Genomic DNA, 21,675 nt, shown 5'->3' with positions numbered 1-21,675 from the left:
TCTTTCAGGGTTGTGGTCTCTACTGATTGGTCAGTGCCAGGGCAAGGGATCAGCTGGTCCTGGTGTGACCACCAGGTTTTCCTGCTTTTCTGAGCCTGGAGCTGAAATACAACTGAGGCCTAGATGTTATCTCTAGGGAAGTGACCTTCTGTATCTGGCTGTACATTTCTCGACCAATTTGTTCAGTTATCTGTCTCACTTTTCCCATTCCACTTGCCAAAGAATTTTCCTAGTTTCTTACTATCTTGCCTCAATAGCAGGCATACAAAAAATATTTGTCAAGTGGCTGAAGCTACAGGTGGAGGAATCATTAGGGCTAGGGGAGCGTGCCTGGGGATTGAGAGATAGGATTTGTTAAAAAAAAAAAAAAAGGTAAAGTAGTAAGGACATTATGAATGTATAACTCTTCTGGGAAATTTTTATAGGCAGAGTTTCAAACAGCTTCATTAAGTAGGCAAACTCATATTCTCTCCTAAAATTTAAAAGGAAGTGGTAGTCTAATTCTCTTTTTAAGACTAGGCCACTCTGCACACAGGTTTGCTGTCTTCCCAGCATTTTATTTCAGGCACTTTCTCCTTTTTGACGTTTTTCTGAGTTTCTTGCACTCTGGAGTAAAAGATTTTGGGATTATCTACCTGCCAATTCCCTCTTTCATCTTTCTTAACCACCAGCATCATAAAAAGGAAAAAAAAAAGCCCACATACAACCGAACCAAATCAAAACAGAAAAAACAATGCAATCTTCCCTTATAGCTCTTTGGGACCCAGAGACTGATAAACTGTTTTAGCAAAAACTTCCCCAGAGCTTTTACTAGGCTTTGGCATATTTAGTGTCACAGTTTTCTTCTTCTTTTTCTCCTTCTCCTTCTTCTTCTTCTTCTTCTTCTTCTTCTTCTTCTTCTTCTTCTTCTTCTTCTTCTTCTTCTTCTTCTTCTTCTTCTTCTTCTTTTGTGTGTGTGTGTGTGTGTGTGTGTGTGCGCGAGCGCGTGTGCTTTTGTTTCTTGAGCTTACTTATAATAATGTCTGTTGAAGGAAGGGCAAAACAAGCAGTGACAGGACTTAGGACACCATGTCACTGCAAAGATAGCCAGCTTTTGGCCTTCTGATGAAGAGTTAGCTGTTTAATGAATAACAGACTATAAACAGGCCCTGAGGTTAAGGATAACAGGCACGGTCTTGGCCTCCACCTTATTAAGTTGACACACTTCCATAGTCATTGGGCCAATTGCATCAGAGGGACACACTGGGGCTAATTCAAAGGTTCCTGTTGTGTTTTCCACCCTGTTTACTCATTTGGACTGCAGATCTAAACAGGGCCAACCTTCACTGTGATGTGTTCTATTTTAGTATTGTTTAAAAAGTGAGAAACCCCTGTATGGAAAATAAGGTATATTTTTGTCATAGTGCTAGAAGATGTGTGGTTATCAAGTTTAGCATGCATAGGCTGATAGAGAGGAACATGGTCAGACTGAAGAACAGAGGTGTGAAAAGTTGTTAGCAACAATAAGGCTGTTAAAACACTTGCCTCTTTTTAACCAAGCAAAACACTACTTCTGTTCCTTAAAAGAACTGAAAGGTTCTGATGAGTGATGATGAGGCTCATACCATCATTGACTGAAGTTGATCTTTTTCAGAGAAATAGGTCTGACGTGAGGTGTTAGATGAGTATTTTTGGCTTATGGGTTATTTGCTTTCAACAAAACATTTCTCATGCTCCCATTATGTGCCAGGTATTTTGGTTCAAGTCAGGACTACAAAAATGAATAGAGCATTTTTTTGCCCTTGGGGCAATTTTTTAGACTGGAAACAATAATGGAGTTATAACTGTGTAACATTCTAGTTTGGTAGCTTTACTTAATTATATATGCATATAAATTCATTGATTAATCCCTTCCCACCCACCTCACTCCCTCTGAAATATGTCTGCCTGTTGCATGCTTCAATGTCTCTGGGTCTTTTTTGTTAGTCAGTTTATTTTGTTCATTAGATTCCACATATAAGTGAAAAAAAGGAGATCTCTGTAATACTTTCAACAATAAAGATAAATTTAAAAAATAAGTTTAAATAGTATCTAATGGGCATAGACAAAGAGCTTCAATACTGCAGTGGGTTGGTGGGGTTGGGAATGAAAGTGACAGATTAGGAAAAGAGGAACTTATTTTTAGTGACTTGAAGCAGGATGTTGCTGGGAATTCATAGTTATGATTCATAGATACCATGCAAAGGGAGCAAGAAGTAATCTGATGGGTTTATTAGAGTGGTTCTCAAAGTTTGGTGCCTGAACAAGCAGTGTCAGCATCACCTGGAACTCGTTAGAAATGCAAATCCTATGTCCTTCCCCAGACCTACAGAATCAGCATGGATTTCAAACTTGACTTCACATCAGAATCATCTGGGAGTTTAAACACATGATGCCTACACCCATCCCAGAGAATACATTTTAGTTGGTCTGAGGAAATTGAAACTCCAAGAGTCTGAATAATTTCCCTAAGGTCACATAGCTAATAGGTAGGAATTAATGACTAGGTCAGCTTGATACCAGCCCCAAGTTTATCTATTTTGTTGCATAGACCTGTGAGAGCAGAGATTGAACAGCCTTTCTCATGGGCACCTGGGCTCACTGTAAACATCCTCTTGTTGTTTATTTCTGTTCCCTCAAAGGAACAATAATTACATTTGTAAATGTGACTTTATGTCTAGAATAAGGCATGAATATATCTTAGTTATGTTTGTTTTATGTTACTTTTAAAAATTACATTTTTTGTAAACCCATGAACCATCTAGACTTAGTACAAACCTATCACAATTTTCAGCAAAGCCAATAATACAGAAATTTCCTACAGAATCAAAAAATAGAATCACTCTCAAAGAGGGCAATAATTTCTCTTTACCAAAGTATTCATGGCAGAGTTTCAAGGTTTTCAAGTGTAGTGCTCACCCAAATATTGTATGTGTACTACTTGTGGCCCTTGAGATTTTTAGTGGTATGCCAATGTATATTCAAAGAATTAATAGTTATGCATGATTTAATGGCTTTTTCTAAGCAATTATATTATTTGGCTTCCATGCTAGGGGCTTTACATGGATTATCTCATTTTATCTGTACAGCCTGCTATGAGATACCGAAATAATTCTACTTCTTTTACAGATTAGGAAACAGGTTTAGAACGATCAAATAACTTTCATTAACTGTGAGGACATGGATGTAGTTAATTCAAGATTTAATTCAGACAGTCTGAAAACAGAATCTGACTTTATACTGCTTTGGAGCCCATGTCACTCTGAGTATGAGTATCCACAGCCCCTTTTTAGCAAAGCAGCTATAAGGTTATTCCTTTCTTATTGATCGCCAATGGCAGCTGCCTAGAGGCTGGGCGCCTGGGAACTTGGTGATTTAGGAGGTAGTCTGGATCAACAACTCTGTCTTTTAGGAGTGTTCTTGATGGAGTTCCGCCTAACTGACCCAATGGGATATTCTCTTTCAAAGAACTTTGAAGTATTTTAATCAGACAGTAGATTGGCTAGAAACTTGAAGAGATCCAGAGAAGCAGAAATCCATCTGGCTGTTGTATAGATGGTTTTCTTTATTTACCTACTTCTGGGTGTTTTCTTACAAGAACTTCCATCACTCAGGATAAACTTACCATATCTCTGTTCCTTGTCATCTCTAAGAGCCTGACTAATGATCTCAGGAGAATCCAATGAGAGTTATGTATGTATGGGTGTGGAAAATTAAAAAATTTAGTTCTGAACCTCTCTGTGAGTCAGAGACGATTTTATCAGCCCAGAGACCTGAAATAAGACTCCACCCTCCATCTTCCAGTTATTTGTATTGATACCTAAAATAGTGAAAGGGAGGGTGTGAGTTCTTGACGCAGTTCTATTCCAGGGCTGCAAAAGGTCTCTTAGGGCCCATTTATTTTTCACTTCTGCTGAAGCTTTGAATGACCCTGGCATTTGGCCTCTAATTCTCCACGGAACTGAAATCAACAAGACTGCAGAAGAGCAGAAGTCTATATCTGAGGATGCTTTGTTAGAAACAGATAATTTCAAACATAGATATTTTAGTCTAAATAATGATTCATCATGTACCTTGATGAAGATAAAATGATGATATTTTTGTTAGTATATATCATTTTCTTTTCTATTTGATATTTCTATTTCAGACCTAGGTAACAACTCACCCATTGGGCCTAATGTGTAAACAGCGCAACCTCTCCTCTGCTCAGATACCTGGAATCATAACCACCTTCTTTAGAACTTGGCCATAGGCAAAAACTTTGAATGGTACATTCCCTTTCAGGATGCCAAGTCAGGATTTGAGAATGTGAGACAGAGTTTTTGTTAGATTGTCCTCCAGTATTGCACGATAGTATAATACAACTTCAACTAATTCCTTTAAAAGTCAAATGTTTTTTCTTAGTATATTATTAACCTAACTACCCAAGTCATTAGATTTTTATTGTAATAGTACTTAGAATAATAATTGACAAGGCATCTGCAGCTCTTTCCCATCCACACAATTTGCTTTGACAAGACTATGTTAACAGCTGACTCTTCTATGTGATAATTACATGATCAGATATAAGTACTGTTTTCACAATGTACGTCCATAGGAAATATTATCCAAAACAACATAGCCTAAGCCTACAATTATATAGCATTCCTCTTCTTGAAATGATGTCACAGAGTCCAAAGAAGGTCAAAGAGACTTGAGAAGTAGCCTTTTATAGTGTTCTTAGACTATAAGTCTTTATTGGAAAGAGCTCAAGAAGTTTTATCATTCCATAAACCTCAAGATAAACCTGGCACGAATGTTTTGATCAAAATTCAATCTGTTGCTTTTCTGAACAATTTTAGGTTACTGTCAGATTAGGATTCCCATAGAATAAGATAGAAGTGTTTGCTTATTTTTACTTGTGGCCTTGTTTTTAAAGACAGATCTACTGCATGGAAATGTGCTCCCTTTGGCACAAGAGGCCTCTGTCCATGTGTATCCTAGTTAAGCAGACAGCCTCCTGGCTGTGCAAGCAGAGATTGCTGTGCATATTATAATAATTTGCTTTGGCAAGGGATTTTATTCTGTATTTTTTTCTTGTTGTGGGTCATTTAAACATCTGTTCTTATGACAAGGGAGTTTTTCAGTTGGATGTGTATTTGTCTCTGTGTTAGAAAAGTCTAATTTTATAAGTAAAGGAAGTAGTAAAATGGTCAAAGTGTTTTTTATTTCTATCTATACCCTGATATTAATAAGGGAAAAAAACTTGGAACAAATGACATGTCTACATTAAAGCTAATCAGCATCAGTCCCCCCTTTTTTATAACATGAACTCATTACAATCAGGCCAATTGTTCTTAACCTTTCTCAGACCACATCTTTTTCCTCTAGCTAACGATACACTTCTTTTCCTTGTAATACCTTGGAAGTCCACTCATTAGCTAAGAATTCTTTAGTCATTCTATGAAGATATTTTTCTGAGGGCAGTGCATTTGTAATAGAAACAAAGGGGTTTTGGTGGCAGATGGCTCCATGTTTGATTTCCAAATCCAGTACTGACTAAATGAGAGCCATTGGGTGATTTACTTAATCTTTTGGAGTCCCAATTTCCTTGTCTTTAAGAGGAATGATGTCTATTTCAGAGTTTTTGTAAAAACTAGATGAGATGAAATTTGTCTGGCACTCAATAAATTTTAGATACTTCTACCTGTTTATGATTATTTTCCCCTAAGCAAAGGGGAATTTATTTGTATCAAGTTTGTTCAAGCCCATGATTGAAATATCTGAATTATTATACAAGGTTTGCTTGTGACACACACTGGTCCTTTACTGCTCTTGCCTATACTGCTGCTGCAGATAACCATTTTCAACTCTTTCAATTCCAATCCCTTAAAAATTCTTATTTTGCACCCTATTAATCTTGTGATTTTAGGTATTAACTATTGATATGAAAGATGAAGATGAAGCTTACCTTATCTTTCTGATGCCTCACTATCCTCAGTACTCTCCCTCTTCCTATGATGCTTTTCTGTTATTATATCATAGTTTTCATTAGATCAGTATTCAAGATTTACATTATTATGACTATAAACACTGATTATAGGTGATGAGACAAAATATATCATGATTGTTTTTCCTTCCAAGAAAGAGTTGTTAAGTGCCTTGTTAACTTTTCTGGTTTAGTTTTATGTATACTTCTTAGTTTAAGCCTTAATATCCATCAAATGTCCAACTGATATATTCATATTTTTGATAAAATCTCTCTTGGAACTTTCTGACCCGCTTAAATTTAAGCAAGTTTCTCTTTTTGCCTGGTGCACACCTATTTGCCTCTGGTCTGTACCTCCACCATCATTCTAAATATTTTCTCTGTTTCTTTCCTATGTTGATCTTCTGTTTTCAGTACCACATGTCCCTTCCTCCCTCCTTTCCTCCCTTCCTTCCTTCCTTCCTTCCTTCCTTCCTTCCTTCCTTCCTTCCTTCCTTCCTTCCTTCCTTCCTTCCTTCCTTCCTTCCTTCTTTCCTGATAGAGCATATTTTCCAGTAATTTCCTAAGCATGGTTTTATGGAGGTAAACTTGTTGATATTTAAATGTCTGATGAATTTTGTATTCCACCCTTATACTACTTGATAGTTTTGCAGGGTAAAGAATTTTACATTGGAAAAATTTTCTTTTTAACAGATAGACTTTGTGCTGGTCTATGCTAAGTAAAGATGAGATGACAGAAATTATTTTGTGCAACATAAGAGAAGAAATCCAAAATCATAGAGAGATAAGAATGTTGGAGTAATTTATGTTCATTTGTCCCAGAAGAGCCAGAAGTTATTACCTTTATTCAGCTATTTGACATAAATTAGTGAGAAGAGCACAAGAATCTCTGAAAAACATTGTAGATTATATTCTCTGGAGCTGTAGTTAGGGGTGTCCTTTTTTGACATTATCATTGGAATGGGCTTCCTGATTTTAGTGCAAATGCTGAGATTCCATGGGATTAGAGGCAAAGCAGCATTGTCTATTTGTCATAGGCAAGGTAAACATAGTTACTCTATTAGCTGGTCAGGCCTACAGCGATCTTTGATGTTGGCTAAGTGATCATGGAGTACTGAGATCAAAACAGATGGTCAGGGCACTGAAATCCCACTTAATATGTGTTAAAACAACATGAAACGCTGTTTGCTAAATATGACTTTCAGCCTTGAGTCATGTTGCAGAGCCAAAGTTCCCTGAATAAAAGAGATGGGTACCTTTGAAAAATTATCTAGTGTTAATATCACACATACTTATCTATCTTTCTTTTAACCTTTCACAGGAAGGTTTTTGTGCACTGATAAAAGTGAAATATCCAGGCCTTTGGAAGATTATTGGATGTAGATTGAGTTCGAGACCAATTCTTGGGAGCCAAAATGTCACTATGATCCACTGGTTAGGTGGGTGTCAGATGATAAATAAAGTTTTATTCAAAGACCATTTCATGTTGGGTCCATTGAGTTTCCAAACCTATGCTCTGATCACTTCCTTAGTTCCCAGGTGGATAATTTAATGAGATATATTCAGAAAATAACAGGTTCCCCAATCTTTCCCTGACACACGCTGTTACGACTACTATAGTGGGAATGACAAAGAAGAAACTTGTGGAGCAAGTCCCCCTAACAAAATGATAAGTCAAAAAGAATGCCTCATCACTGGGGGACTTTCAGAAATGAGAGCCACCATCTAGAATTTAACTACAACAGTGATGATTTCTAGCATTTCTCCATTAAGCTTACCTGTTTGGTTTGTGCAGAAGACAGATGGGTAGATCTTAAAAAATGATAACAGCCCAGCTGGCGTGGCTCAGTGGTTGAGCATTGACTTAGAATCCAGGAGATCACAGTTTGATTCCTGGTCAGGGCACATGCCCGGGTTGTGGGCTCGATCAATGACACTCTCATCATTGATGTTTCTATCTCTCTCTCTCTCCCTCTCCTTTCCTCTCTCTGAAATCAATAAAGATATATTAAAAAAAAAAAGAATGATAAAAATTTTTAATATTTATTAGCACCCTGTGATTCCATTTAGCTGCTATTTCATATGTTTTTTTCAGTGGGGCAAATCAGCACATACATGGAAGTTGGTTTGTTCTGTAGCTATCAACCAGAAGAAATTTTCTTTCATTTGATAGAGATAAATGTAAACCTTCACTTTTATATTTGTCAATCCTCTAACTTTATGCCCTAATTTGGTCCTGGCGTTTTTATCATCTATCATCCCTTAGGATATTGAGCACACTGGTCTATGTTTATCACCTTATCTTTGAGGACACAGTGGTTATATATTATATCAGTCATGCACCTAGGGCTATGTAGTAGTAGCAAAAGAAATGTTTATGTATGACCTACATTTGAAACAGGATGGAAGATATATCACATAAAATTTAGGGATCTGCTACTTAAAATTATCCAGGGTCCAGTGGTCTGGAGCTTGTTGAGATATCTCCTCCAAAGTGAAAGTGTAGTAGGGCTCCTCTTTTTCCTGCACTAATAAGGAAGAGATGCAATAGTTCGTTGGCTTATTTGGATTAATATATAACACATGTGGATATGTGACTCTTACATATTTATCAAATGAACTTCTTACAAAACTGTTTACAAATAATGGGGCCGGAGCAAGAAAAGGCACTCCAGCAGCTCTAGGCTGCAGTACAAACAGTTCTTCCCTTGGGCTCTTACGAGACAACAGATATCTCTAGCAGACGGGTATGTTGTATAAAACACCTACAAGCCCAAATAAGAGAACTACAAGAGAGGCCACTAAGGTTCTACTGGAAAGCCTTGTCTTCTTTAGCAAACTGTTCTTAGCTTCTTACTGGTCTAAGGTAGAGACTGCAAGCAGGTGACTGCAATCTGAACTCCTAAAACGAACTGTTTCTATCTTGTTTTCCAAGCATAAAGTCAAGTATGCTGGACAGTTTTCCACTAACAAATTGAAGTGGTAAATGAGAAATCTGGGTTTCTTAGATTTTGAAAGCACAATAAAGTCGCATGCTTGAAGTAAGGGATCCCCAATGTCCTTGCTCCTATGGCTCTGCTTCTGACCCTCTGAGAATGGACTTAAGGTGGTGTTCCTATGAACAGTTGACTTAAGGGGAGGGGACATTTAAGTCTGCTTTAGAGGTGATTGGAAAATTGCTGGCACCCGGTGGAAGAGAGCTAGTTTACTGCACAGCCCATCTGAGGGGTAGCATTGAAGGGAAAGTGTCTTGCTGAGAACTACCAATCTTCATGAATTCATGCCATGCATAGTGGACAATGATGATGTTGGCCATTCAGGGATTTTAAAAAATAAGACAGGAGGACTAGTGACAAATTGGTTTGGGGAAGAGAAGTGTGGATGGATCTATTGGAATAGGTCCAAAGTATAAGAATATTTGTTCCCTAGGTGAAAACTCACCAGAAAGACCCTTCTGTGGAGCAGTCTTTCAATATCAGTTAGATAAGATTACCCTGTGGATGTCAATCACATCTTTCCTCACCCAATCCAGTGCCTGTTTAATGGGCTCATGAATGAAGTGATCAGAATAACAGATGCTGAGGTCATGCATGGACTTAACATGGAATTCCCCTAACTGCAGATAAGTGACTTCTACTGCAACCAGGAGCCCAGCCTGTCAAAAACAGCAACAAAATTTGAGACCCTGGTATGTTATCATATCCTAGAGAGGCTAACCTATCTTTGGCAAATAAATGAACTGTTTTAAGAAGTATTCTAAAATATATTCCTGGAAAAAGGGTTTGGGAGAATATTAAACTAAGACAGAATTCAAAACTTTGATTTGATCAAACAGTGATTACATAATTACATTAATTTCTTCTCTACTAGGTACAGTTTTTATTTTGTTTAAGTGATTTTAAAAAAATCAAGGCTTAAAAAATATTGTTAATAGTGGTATGAGAATAAAAAAATTATTTACATTTAGACATAATGCAGTATAACTTGTATTACCCAGAGGGGGAAAATAATTTCAGATTTATTTGAAATAATTTGGCTATTTTTTATTATACCCAAATTACTTTTAATTTTAATTAATTTGATATTATTAAACACAAAGTCCATTTATTAATGCTATTCTCTTTTTAACTTTCTCAGACAATAACTATGATTTTTAAAAACAGATAACTTCAAAGTGAATACCTCTTATTACAATGAGATTTGGGCTAGATTTGGGCCTTGCAAAATCAAGTTTCTCCCACTCTAGGAAAACCGCTAGCTTCTTGGCCATTGGAAACACATGTTGAATCATTTTCCTGTTACTGCAGTTTTAAATTTCAGGAATAATTATTGCATAGTAGTTTAAAATTATTTATTATTAATGTTTGTTCGCACTGTTTAAATAAAATTTATTTAAATCCAGGAATATTTACACTAGGAACTTATTTAAAACCATATAATGAGAAAGGCATAATAAATAAATTCAGGAAAAATGTTGATTTTAATATGAATAGAATCCTGATGATATATAATTCTTATATTCCTGAACAACCTTCCTATTGTCCTTTTTCTTTTTCTTTTTTTTAAATTTATCTTTATTGTGGAAAGCATTACAGATGTCCCCATTTTTCCCCCCACTGACCCCCTCTACCCTGCACCTCTCCTCCCAGGCCTTCACCCCACTATTGTCTGTGCCCACTTGTTGTCCTTTTTCTTGTGCTGATTCCATAGATAAAAAGGGAAGAGTTAAGTTTCTTCTTAATGATACAATACATAAGCACTCCTTTGGTTACATACAGAAAAATTCTTAAGTTTGCTTTAAAAAACAGTGAAACTAGCCGATATTTATAATTCATCTACATAGTGAATGTCTCAATATGGGGCTCACATTAAAATTATTATGGTCTGTGCTGTCAAAAATTCCTTGAGGTAATCAAATTAAATGTGATTTAAAAACATATAGCTAAATAACATTTAAGCTAGTTGTTTAAGAGTGTAGAGAAGAAGTTATCAAAGACAATTCATATATAAATCAAATTAATGTTTTTATACAATTATTGTTATTGGAATTCAGAGAAGGGATAGATCGCTTCAGACAGGCTTGATCTGGAATGGTGCTACTTTTCTTTTTTTTCTTTTTCTTTTTTAATTGATTTCAGAGACAGAGGAGGGAGAGGGAGAGAGAGAAACATCAATGATGAGAGAGTCATTGATGGGCTGCCTCCTGCCGTGGATGGAGCCTGCAACCCCTGCACGTGCCCTGACTGGGAATTGAACCGAGATCTCCTGGATCATAGGACAAGCTCAACTGCTCAGCCACACCAGCCTGGCTGGAATGGTGCTACTTTTCAAGGGGAAATCTAATTATCTGGTTCTGAAGGTACTTCCTGGGCTAGAATAGAATAAACAGGTAGATAGTTATGGATTAACTTTTAAAACTTCTTTGCTAAAAATATGCATAGCTTGGAATTTCATTTTTTAAATATCAGTGTTAACTAGAAATATAAAACAGGCAGTTAGACATGAAAAGTACTAGAGTTTCAGTTGCCATCAATTCAAAGAAAGAAGTGAGATCTGAGCTGTTTAGAAAGGGAGAGACGATTTGGATGTTAAAGAGAAAGATCTCTGTCCATAGAGCATTTGGGGCATATTTAACAAAAAACATTCTAGAGATGTTTATGGTCAAGGGAATCAAATATGTAAGCTGAAGCAGAGGCGTCATATAAGGAAGTAGTTGGCAACGAGGCCAGGAACTTAGGATGTTTGTTGAGATCAAAGATGAAAGACCTCGAATACCCAGGTTAATTTAAGATATGGGGAAACAGGATTGTAGGTTAGATTTGGAAGAACTCATTGACATGGAAGAAAAATAACAAGACAAGATAATAAAGAATGGCAACCTCACAGCTGCCTGACAGATGTGCATCACTTCATGATACGTCATTCTGTGGAATCGCCATTCCAAATAAATTTACGGGGCTTGTCACTATGATATAACAATCCAAAGCTAGTTTTTATAGAGATAAACATAATGTATGAATTAGTAAATTGGTAATTTTACCAATTTGTCTACTATAAGGATTCATGGCTACCTGAAATGCCAATATCAGATGTTTCTTTAGTTTAAAATAAAAATACAAAGACATTTAAAAAGGGTGATCCATTCAGACATATCTGTCATTTATACCTTAGTGTTAATACTTTCTCCAATACTTTTCTAAAGAGTAAGATTAGGTGGTACGAAAGAGAAGGCATGGGACAAAGAAAGAGAGATATATCACATTAGTGTCAGCTTAATTTTCTAATTCCATGTGCGTAAGGACATGAAAAAGGATGCTGGTATGGAGGAATAAATATAAAAGACTTGTTTCTCTGGTCCAAACCTTACTACTTCAGGTTTGCCCAGAGCTAGCCAATTATCACTCTGCTTTCTCCAAATTGCCTTGTTGGAGAGCTCTATCTGTTTTAGCAAATATATAACAAAATAATCTGTTGAGTGATTTCAACATTAAATCAATCAGATACCTGCTCCCTGAAATGAAAATCTTGAAGAATTGCCAGAAAGATGAAGTTTTCATTTTATTGCCATATTTTCTCTTTCATTTTTAGTCATCTTTATATGGTGAGGACCTCCAATATTCTCTTTCCAGTACCCTGGTCTAAAAGTCACTTTCAGAGTGTAGTCTCTTGAGGGCTCTATTAGGTACATTCTGAATATAGTCTTAGATTATATTGAAAGATTTACCTTGCTTTTCTTGGGAAAACTATGCATCTTGTTTCCAATGTGCTTTCCTTGGATACAGTAGATAAGCAGGCAGAGAATTATGTGTGATCTCTGAAAGTTTTTGACTCAGGATACTTAAAACATTCATTTTTGAAATATCAGTGTTATCTGGAAACAGAAATCAGACACTAAGATGTTAAAGTACAAGGATTTTGGTTATTATAAATTTAAAAACGCAGCTCTTAGCCAAAGTCTGGAATGATTTATGTAACTATTTTAAAAAATTACACATGGTCTTATTTTGTTACTTCCTGGTTTTTATGAATCTGATTTTGCCCATGTTTGGTCAAGTTGATAAGTTTCTAAGAATTCTTCGACATTCCAGGCTGATTGTTTGTTAGGGGCTTGCCAAGTCATTGAGCGCATAAGGCTGCTCATGGCAAAGTGTTTGCTTCAATATTTAGTATCATGTTCTCAAATGGACCAGACCAGCTGGAGAACACAGGACATTTGGCAGATATTTCAAGCAGCATTATAAGTTATATGTGTAAAACACGGATGAAAGCTTGACCAAGTATTGGATAATCAGCAATGAGGTTGTTAAACTGATACAGGTATGATTTATGTAGGGCCTGAATGAAACCCTTTACCAGATTTCCACAGCCACAATAATGCAGCATAAGCATAAGAAGTATTTATTTAGCTAATAAGCCTGCAGGTCAGCGATTTAATGTTGGCTCAGCTGGGCAATTCTTGTTTTGACTGGGTTCCTTCACATGTCTGGCTATCAGCTGGAGTGATGGAGCCACCGGGCTACCACATGTGTGCTAGATATATCATATCCAGCAGGCTAGCCTGGGCAGGTTCTCAATGCAAAGGCAGAGGAGTGAGAATCAGAAAAAATAAATGCATATGGCCTCTTGAGGTCAAGGCTAAGAACAAGCACACTGTTCACTTCTATTACATTTTATTGGCCAGAATAAGCCACAAAGATAGGCCAGATTCAAGGAATAAGAAAATAGACTTATCTTCTTGATGGGAGAGGTTGCAAAGAAGTGATGAATTGGACCATTAAAGCAGTAAATCTACCACCAAGCCCTGAACTCCAAGGACTGAAAATTCCATCCCTAAATCGCCTTTAGTACAGGTCAGGCCAGACGATGAACTGGGATGATCCAGGCCAGACTGCCTGAAGGATATGTGATTTGATGGTAGGCTATTCTCAGTACAGAGTGGATAAGCAGGAACCTTTTTTAGACTTACCATAGTGACAGATAATAACCACAGGTTTATATATATGCTGTCATGAATATGAGTATACTGTAGACTTAATGTTTGTGCGCCCCCCAAAGTCTAAGACAGAAATTGGTACCAAGAAATATAACACATACTTAAAAATGTGGAAGCAGCTTTGGAAGCTGGTAATAGGTAGAGGCTGGAAGAACTGTGCAGTGTGTTCTAGAAAAAGACCCTCCATTGCCTTAAACAGATTGATAAGGGTGATCCTGGTGAGAGTTCATAACAGAAAGGGGACAACTGTAGGGAAAACTTCAATCTTCTTCGACAATACCTAAGTAACCCTGAACAGAATGTTGGCAGAAATATGTAGAGTAAAGGCCATCCTAACAGATCTCAGAAATGAGGAACATGTCATTGGAAACTGGAAGAAAGGCCATTCTTGTTATAGAGTGGCAAAGAACTTGTCTGAATGTTGTTCAAGTCCTGGTGTTTTGTGAAAAGGTAGAACTTGTGTCTCATAAAATTGGATATTTAGCTGAAGCTATTTCTAGGCAAAGTGTTGAATCACAGGCATGAATCCTCTTGGCTGCTTATAGTAAAATGCGAGGAGAGGGAAATAATTTAAAGATGGAATTGTTTATCCAAAGGGAAGCAGAATTTAACGATTTAGAAAATTGTCAGCTTTTCCATATTATAAAGAATGAGAAATCCTGTTACGTTAAAGGAAGTGGCTAAAGAACTGTTTACCAAAGAGATTAGTCAGACATCTAGATGGAAGCCAGGAGCTATTTGTTCCAGACAATGGAAGATGGCAAAGAAGGGGCCCCTGGTGCATGTGGGACCTCAGTATATGCCGCCTACCTCACATCGATGACTCTGCTCCAGAACTCCAGTGACACATTCCTCAGTTGTCCCAGAGTGACTATGGCAGGCCAGGCTGCTTCTCCAGAAAGTTCAGGTGGCAAACTTTAGGGGTGTCCACACTGATGTCTCCTCAGGATCCTCAGAGTGTACAAGATATTGGGGGACCTGGCTATCCCCACCTAGATTTCAAAGGATGTAAGTCAGAGCCACTGGGCATAGGACCCAACCCCAGGAGAATTCTGGTCACAGGACCCCAGCTTTGGAGGGTCTAAGCAGAGAGCTGAGGTGGGGACTTCGGTCAAGCAGTGAGGACAGGACCATCCAAAGCCTTGGGGGGTCAACCCCTGCCCTGCCAAATTGCAGAAGGGGACCTTTGCCCCTTTGGGTCTGGAGGGCAGAACTAAGCCAAAGAGGATGTTCTTGAACCTTAATTTCTAATGGAACCTGCCCCATTGGATTTTGGACTTGCTGGGTACCATCATTTCTTTCTCATTTTCTGATTGTACCTTTTGGAATGGGAATGTCTGTCCTATGCCTGTTCTACCACTATGTTTTGGAAGCATATAACTTGTTTGATTTCACAGGTTTACTGCTAGAGAACAGTTTACCTCAGAATGAATCTTATCTCGAGTCTTACCCATATCTGATCCAGAGGATGTGTAGATGAGACTTTGAGCTTAGACTTTAAAGTCGATGCTGGAACAAGTTAAGATGTTGGGAGCTCTTCAGCTGGAATGAATGTGTTATGCATGCAAGAAGGATATGAATTTTGGGGAGCCAGAGGCAGAATGCTATGGACTGAATATTTGTTTCTTTCCCAGATGTATATGTTGAAACCTAATCCCCAGTGTGATGGTGTTTGGAAGTGAGGCCTTTGGGGGTGATTAGGTCATGAGGTGAGCCCCTCATGAAAGGGATTAGTGCCCTTATAAGAGAAGCCCCAGAGAGATCCCTTGCCCCTTATGCTATATGAGGACACAGCAGAAAGATAGTCACCTATAAACCAAGATGCTGGCTCTCACTAGGACAATGAATCTGCCAGTGTCTTGAGCTTGGAGTTCCCAGCCTTTAGAACTGTGAAAAATAAATGTTTGTTGTTTATAAGGCACTCAGTATTTTGTTATAGCAGCCTGAACTAAGAAAGAGTAATAGGGGATGGGGGGTGAAGGGGATCTTAATATATGGTGGCTGGAGAAGATATGACTTTGGGTGGTGGGCACACAGAGCAATATACAGATCTTATAACATAGAAACCCATACCCAAAACCTATATGTTCATATTAACCATTATTACCCCAATACATTTAACTTAGAAAATAAAATTAAAAATGAAGCATAATAAAAATATGTTAGTCTTTTTTAATGGTCTTGTTAAAATGGAAAATGAATAAAAAATTGGACTTTCAGGGAAGAGAATCTTCTGGAATGTGCAATTGTATTAGTTTCATATAGTTTTATGATTACCACACTGGTCGGAAATGACTTATGTTCTCCATTGTATTGATAGAGATGACCGATAGCAACAATTTCCAAAAATTTTTTATTGAACTTGTTATATCATTTTTGAGAGATTCATTTTTCAAAAAATGTTTAATGGGTACCTTTTATGTCCTAAACAGTGCTAAGCATTGAGTTTTTAAAGTCAAATGAAAGGACTAGGAAGAGATGTAACAGTGACAGGAATTAACAAAGTGGGGGTATTTCCAGGGAATATGCTGTTTTCCACGCCTCTTCACTTCTAACACAAGCTCCCTCCCTGTAAGCCTGTACTCTCACTAGGCCGTGGCTGTAATGATTTGGAGGGCATAAGGCATTTCTGAGAAGTGCGGTGATTATAAAGCACTACTTGAAACAAATATGATTATACTTTCCAGAAGATTCTCCTCCCTGGAAGTCCACACATATCTCTTTCAATTTCAAGTAAATAAATTTATATTGCAAAGAGAGCAGTCTCAAAACCAAATCCACCAACCAGCTGATCTTGCTAGCTGCTCTTCCTCTCACTGACTCATCTATTTTCCTACTAGATTTATGTGGTTACAGGATATATATCTGTGTGGATGGCTTATTTTAGACATCTGATTTTTTAGTTCTTCTTTAGTTTAGGAACTGTTTTATGCTGACTTCATATCCATTCATTTTTGATGACTTCTAACACTGCAGTACACTTTGAACACAAAAATCTGTTGTCTCTAGCAGATATTTAATTTCTAATATAGCATGTAAATAATCTTTATTTTTGACCCTTTTTAAACAGTGATACTACAAATTGTAGCTTGTATTTCTGATTTCCCCCCTAAATAAATCTTTGAGAATAAATCAGTGTACTATTTCCCAAGCTTACATATTACAACACTGACATTCGAATCATTGCAAAAATGTGTCTTGGAAATATTTCGAGTGTCTTAGTCAAAGTTTTATAACTCAATCCCTATATGGGCAGCTGCTGACTTTGTTGCGTCTTTTCCCATATATAACTCTACTAAATAGATTGTAAGATTCTTTGGTCTGTTCTTTTATATAACATAAGAGAAAGAAGTAAACATCCTCTAAACATAATGATATAAAGGATGTAAATACATATAGAATACTTTATCGTCTGACTGAGGGTCCTTCGTTTCTACTTCAGAGTCTTTTGATAAAACGGTGGATGCCAGATAGCACCAAATGGAGCTTTTTCATTACTGCATTTTCCTCTTTACTCTTCTAAGCATCAAATTCTCAGCTCTCAGGAGCTTCTAATTCCCCCTTTTTCCACATCTGTAATTAGCACAACTTTTGAACCCTGGTTTTTGCTCTTTTGACTCCATCTCATATTTGGTTCCTTTTATTGTTCTTCATCCAGATCTTTAATGACAACGTTTTATTCTGATTTGCCTACTCATGTCCAGTTTTTTTTTCTGTTATTACTCTTCCTTGTTATTTTTTTATAGAATCATCATAGCATGCATTTGAAATACAAAGTAATTATTATTCTCATACTAGGCATTATATATAAAGAAACTGAAAGATAATGACTTGGAGGGTGTCACAGATAATGACAGATTCAGGGTAGACATTTGAGTCCAGGTCAAATTCTAGCCCAAGGGTGTCCTGACTGCTAGACTGCAGTTTCCCATTCTATGAAAGAGTGAGTCATGACATTTTGAGCCCCAACTTTAATTTATTTTACCTTTATATAAATTCATAACAGTAACCTCCAACCTCATATTTAGTAAGTTGTTAATTTTTTTCAGGGTTTCCCATTTTAAGTAGTATTTTCCACAGAAGACTAATCTGAAGAAGGCTAAAGACATGCTTGACTCAGCACATTTTTGCAAATTACACAGTCAATGTGCATAAACTCAAAATATCTATTTTAAGAAGTAGCATACCAGCACCAATTCTTAGTCTTCAAACATGCAATCATCCTAGGAATCAAATTGCCCTCAATCTGATAGATTTTATCTTTTCGCTGATAAGAATGGTCTCTTTTCCCCCAGAATTATTTGATATTGAAGAAATCTTAAAGGGTTATTATCAGACATTGATGGAATTAGAAGCTGGCCGATTTGTTCATAACGCCCCAGACAAGTTTAAAAATAGTACATATGTGGTTAATAAAACTGCATTGAGGAAGGAGCATACATATGGTTATATTAGTGGGTTTTATGAGTGGCACTCATGCATAACTATTTTTATTTAACAGGGAGTTGTAATTTCTATACATATAGATTCATCCTTACCCAGGCTTATTTTGAGCAGTATGTTTCCCCTTTTGTAGAATATAATAATGTCACATGAAACCATGGGGAAAAGACCAGGATTGACTTCTAATTTTAGGCAGCTAAATCCTTAATATATTCCTGATGTTTGATTTCCAGAATCACGTTAAGCTGTCCGGACATAATATGATTACTGATCATCTGTGTGGTGCAGGCTGTCTTCCTTACTTTAACCACCCTCCCCCAGATGTGACTCTCCCTTTCCTCTTGAGCCATTGCAAGAAAGGTATCATTGCAAGTATAAAGGAGGACCCTTTTCTATTTGAATATAATCAAATGGACAAGTGATTAATTTGAAGTTCTGAAATTTGTGGTCATTGAAAAAACTTTCCTGCATTAATGAAAGAAATCCAGATGGCTGGCTTCTCCCTAGCCCTCAGCATCTTTAATAGTCTTTTTCTGAGGTGTTCCAGCTCCAGGATGCTTAATTTGGTTCAAGTACAAAAATACATGGGTTAACCAATCTAGCTAATATTCTGAAATTGTGTGTGTGCATTGTGTTATATGTGTTTTATATATATGCATGTGTGTGTATAAAATCACTCATCAACTAATTTTTCTGTTATCTTGGCATAATTTTCAAGTAACAAAATTATATATTCTAGGTAATTCTTGTGGACCCATGTTCATGAAATAAGGAATAACTGTAGGCTTTTGAAAATGACACACCTGGGTTTAAATCCCATCTCCAGCACTTAACATTTGGATAGCTTTCTGCAAGTCGAATGGTTAATTTTATGTGTAGTAAAGCAGATTGCTCTCTAGCATGGTGGGCCTCATCCAATTAGTTGAAGGCCTGAATAGAACAGAAAGACTGACCTTCCTTTGAATAAGAGGGAATTCCTCATGCTTTTCTGCCTTAGAACTGGGACATTTTTTTCATCTTGCCTTCAGACTTGAACTAAAACAGCAGCTCTTCCTGAGCTTGCTGGCCTTTGTACTAGAACTACACCATCTACTTTCTTAGGGCTTTAGCTGGCTGACTATAGATCTTGGGACTTTTCAGCTTTCATAACTGTGTGAGCCAATTCCTTATAATAAATGTCTTTCCATATATATTTTTTACATAGGATATCTATACCCTATTAGCTGCATTCCTCTAGAGAACTCTCACTGATATAGCAAGTTACTCACAATCTTTTGCAACATTTATTTCATTATGTGTGAAATATGGATAATATTACCCATTTTACAAGGTTGTTGTCATGTTTATGAGATCAGGAGGGTAAAGCATCTTGTGCAAAATACGTGTTTATTAAATGGTAATTGTCGTTGTTATAATAATTATTTTTCAGAGCAGAGAGCCTTCCTTAAGGCCCTAATCTTGAGGGAGACAGTTCTAGTTGGCCCATTTTTTTTCTATCCAACCTTTTCTTCCCACTGCTGCAAGACAGAGCTTTTGAATTTTGGCCAAGTACTGTTTATATTCTGATTTGCTCTAAGCCAGCAAAACAGCTAATTATCCATTGGTTATAATTGGTTATCCATTTTCTCCCCAGGCTTCAATTTCTTTTGACCCTATCATTTAGGATTGAGGCACCTGGCCTTACTTCTATGTGACACACACTGGACAACAGAAGAAGTTGTCATGAGAATTTGGTATTTTCAGGCTTGAGGTCAGATCTAGGAATGTGGTTGGAGGATGTAGGTTGCTTGGGAGATTTGGGGTCAGATGAGTCACATCAAATACTCAATGTAGAGGGCTATGCTCCACAAGTCCCCCTGAAGTATGCTCTTTTTATCCCTAAGTTTTTCTCCCTTACGCCTCCAGACACACATACACCATTCTCTATTCTACATTTCTCTGATTTGCCTTGCTATATGTATGTGCGCACCAATATCACACTTAGAGCCATGATTGAGCAACTGCTCAACCTTTCTGCTTTCATTTTCTCAACTTGAAAGCAGTGCTAGTAATATCTACTCCTGGGATTGTGGGGAAAATCACATGATGTACACAAAGTGTCTCATATCCTGCCTAGTACACAGTAGGTATAATATAGAAGGTAATTATTGATATTATGTGACTCAGAATAGACTATGAATTCTGGGGTGGGGATACAGAGAGGAGATTAGGCCAGAAAGGTGTAGGGCAAAGGTGTCAAATTAATGTGAGCAAAAAAACTGGAGTTGAAATAGAAGGTACTTTTGTATATAAAAAATGTGTATTAGAAGTATGTATGTATTAGTGGTATATATATATTATATAATATTATATATTTATATGTACAGTTGACCTTTGAACAACATGGGGGGTTAGTCGAAATATGAATATGACTTTTAAATCTACACTCATCCCTTCATGTGCAAAGATTCAACCAACCTCAGAAGAAAATAGTATTTTGAATCCACTGTTTTATATCTGTGGCTGTTGAATCTGCAGATGCTAAATGTGCAGATACGAAGGGCAGACTGTGTTTACTGAAAAAATGTGTGTATAAGTGGACCTGTAAGGTTGAAACTTGTGTTGTTCAGGGGTCAGCTGCATATGTGTATATGTATATATACTTAAAGGCCAAACCCAGTTCAGAGATTGGGTCATCTAGCCAAATAGAAGCAGCAGGGAAAGAAGAAGTGCTGGGGATGCTTTGTAGGGATCCAGAACTGCTAGGAGGGGGCAGAGAAAATCACAATCCAAGTATGACGGGAGTGTATGTTGTGGGCAAAGTTCTGAAAGATGACAAGCTGACAAGCTTGCATATCATCACAGCGAGGTATGAGGTGACGTCTCCTTGTGATTTTCATTTGCATCTCTGATGATTAGTGACATTGAGCATCTTTTCATATGTCTATTGGCCATCTTTCTGTATGTCCTCTTTGGAGAATTGTCTATTCAGTTCCTCTGCCCATTCATTTTTAAATATTGGATTCTTTATTTTTTGTTATTGAGTTTTAGGAGTTCTGTAAATATTTTGGATTTTAATCTCTTTTCAGATATATGATTTGCAAGTGCTTCCTCTCATTCTATAGGTTGCTTTTTCATTTTGTTGATTGTTTATTTTGCTGTGCAGAAGCATTTTAGTTTGATGTAGTCTTACTTGCTGATTTTGGCTTTTGTTGCTTGTGTTTATATCTAAAAAATAGTTACCCAGACCGGCAATGTCAAGGAGATGTTGTCT

Source organism: Miniopterus schreibersii (assembly GCF_964146895.1).
Source record: "Miniopterus schreibersii genome assembly, chromosome: 2".
NCBI lineage: Eukaryota > Metazoa > Chordata > Mammalia > Chiroptera > Miniopteridae > Miniopterus > Miniopterus schreibersii.
The sequence above is the reverse complement of the archived record's forward strand: the minus strand, read 5'-3'. Positions refer to the sequence as shown.